Consider the following 2367-nt stretch of genomic DNA (forward strand, 5'->3'; position numbering starts at 1 on the left):
CAACATTTGCCAGGTGGAAACTCCAGCAATAGGTTTACCTGAAGTTGCCCTCGGAGATGAATGGCACACATGTCCTGTTTTGACTAGATCTTCATAACTCTGGTAGTTATGCATAAACATGTCCCACACTGGATTAAGAAGTTAATGTTTATGAATATAGTAGAGTTCCTTTCTAATTTGATGACATGTGAGTTTTTGAAATAATGAAACATCCAGGCTTATTACTTACCTTTTTCTTCAAATCACTTTATATATAATCTTGACTTTATTTTAGGCACAGATTGCTTTGTTTCTATGAAAAGGCTTGATGTTATAACTTTGGACAAAGTTCTGTCATGAATGTGTGATGTAAAGCTTTGTACTCATTTGCTCGAAACATCGAACTCATTTGCTCTAAATCCAGAAAATTAAATGGCAGTAATATATTATGAAACAATATTATATGTACTATTTTATTATCCAAATTCACTTTGGGTCAGTTGAATCTATTCATTTCAACAGTGAGATTTCCTCAGTTTAATTGTATCATTTTACAATTGATTCGATGCATGTAATGACTATTCACAGTAAAATATAAGTGCAGGAAAAATATGAATGTATTCATCCTGGGAATCAAAGCACACACTGTATCAGCAATATAATTAAAGCTAAAAGCTTAAAATAGCTTACAGTATGAGAAGTAAAGTATTTCCTAAGCTTAAAATAAAGCACCTTCCTTAGTGCAAAGAACATTCCCTTTAGTTAAGAGTTTCTTTACATTGTTGTTGCTATCAGTACAAAGTTCAATTTTAAGCCAAATACTACTTTAAATTAAGTATAAGGCATGTATCTGTCTACACTTGCAAACATGCTTGTGCACACACACACAGACAGCAAAGAGAGGGAAAATCTAGAAATAATTTAGAGGTGTAATAAAGACAGTGAAAGCCTTTTCTGAGCATATTACAGATACTATACCTGATCTTAGCCAAAAGGCTAAGAAGTGATACATAATGATAGAATAATGAAAGAAAGTGAGTAAGCTTAGCTACATAGTAGTTATATACAGTAGAGTTTCAGTTATCCAACATAAACGGGCGGGCAGAATGTTGGGTAAGTGAATATGTTAGATAATAAGGAGAGATTGAGGAGAAGCCTATTAAACACCAAATTAGGTTATGATTTTACAAATTAAGCACCGAAACATCATGTTATACAACAAATTAGACAGAAAAAGTAGTTCAATATGCAGTCATGCTACGTAGTAATTACTGTATTTACAAAGTTAGCACCAAAATATCACGATGTATTGAAAACATTGACTACAAAAATGCATTGGATAATCCAGAGCGTTGGATAAGCGAATGTTGGATAAGTGAGTGTCTACTGTACCACACAAATAAGAGTTGATGCATAATATGAACATCCATAGAGTTCACTGTGGTGAGAACCAGTGTGGTTCTTCAAGACACTTCTGGCTTGGCAAAATTTGTTCAGACACACTGTTCCTTTGCCTTCCTCTAAGGCTGGATCTATACTGCCCTATATCTTAGGATCAGATCCCAGATTATCATTTTATCCTAGATTATCTGGCAGTGTAGACTCATATAACCCAGTTCAAAGCAGATAATCTGGGATTAGATCCTGGGGCAGTGTATATCCAGCCTGATACTGAGAGAGTGTCATTTGTCCAACATCACCCAATGGGTTTCTATGGCTGAGCAAAGATTCAGATCTTGATCTCCATAGTCCATAGTCCAATGCTGGCTCCCCAAATGGACATGGCATCACCTAAAATATGAAACATCGAAGTCTATAGAAAATGTATTATTTTCAGTAAATGAACACGAGGATTGCATCTTTAAAGTGGGATTATTCCCAAAAAGATTCGTAACAAATAGCATTCTTCAAAGTGGCTTGTCTGACAATTGCTTCAGTGAAGTCTCTGGGCACTTCCAGATGTGGTCTAAATCCACACCAAAGCAGGTTTTTAAAAAACCACTTGATTTAAATCCACACACCTCCAAAAAACCCGGGATTTCCTGGTGGGGTGTCTAGATGCCGTTCCGGTGACTACTAGGATGGCATCCAGCCACCCAAAAAAAATTCCCAAAGCTACTTTAATTTTTTTTTTTAATTGACTGAGTCACCATTATGGTGGTCCTGGAGTTTTCCTGGCACATAGAAATGATGTGACAGGAGATGGGGGGGGGGGGGGGGGGGAGAGGGAGGAGGGAATTGCTCTCCCCCCCCCCCCCCCCCATCTCCTGGCATGTCATTTCTACATGCCAGAAGGACCACCGTAATTACAGCCTTGTCATTTAAAAAAAATTTTTAGCACTTTTCGGGGATTGGGGGAAGGGGTGGCTGCCATTTTGCACCTTTGGG

At 37.4% G+C, this 2367-nt stretch overlaps 1 pseudogene; it reads right to left on the bottom strand.

The window, feature by feature from the left end:
• Positions 1-783: 783 nt before the first annotated feature.
• LOC134299059 (U2 spliceosomal RNA) lies at positions 784-987 on the bottom strand (annotated as a pseudogene).
• Between the last annotated feature and the right edge of the window lie 1380 nt (positions 988-2367).

The sequence above is a fragment of the Anolis carolinensis genome, chromosome 4, assembly GCF_035594765.1.
Source record: "Anolis carolinensis isolate JA03-04 chromosome 4, rAnoCar3.1.pri, whole genome shotgun sequence".
Taxonomy (NCBI): domain Eukaryota; kingdom Metazoa; phylum Chordata; class Lepidosauria; order Squamata; family Dactyloidae; genus Anolis; species Anolis carolinensis.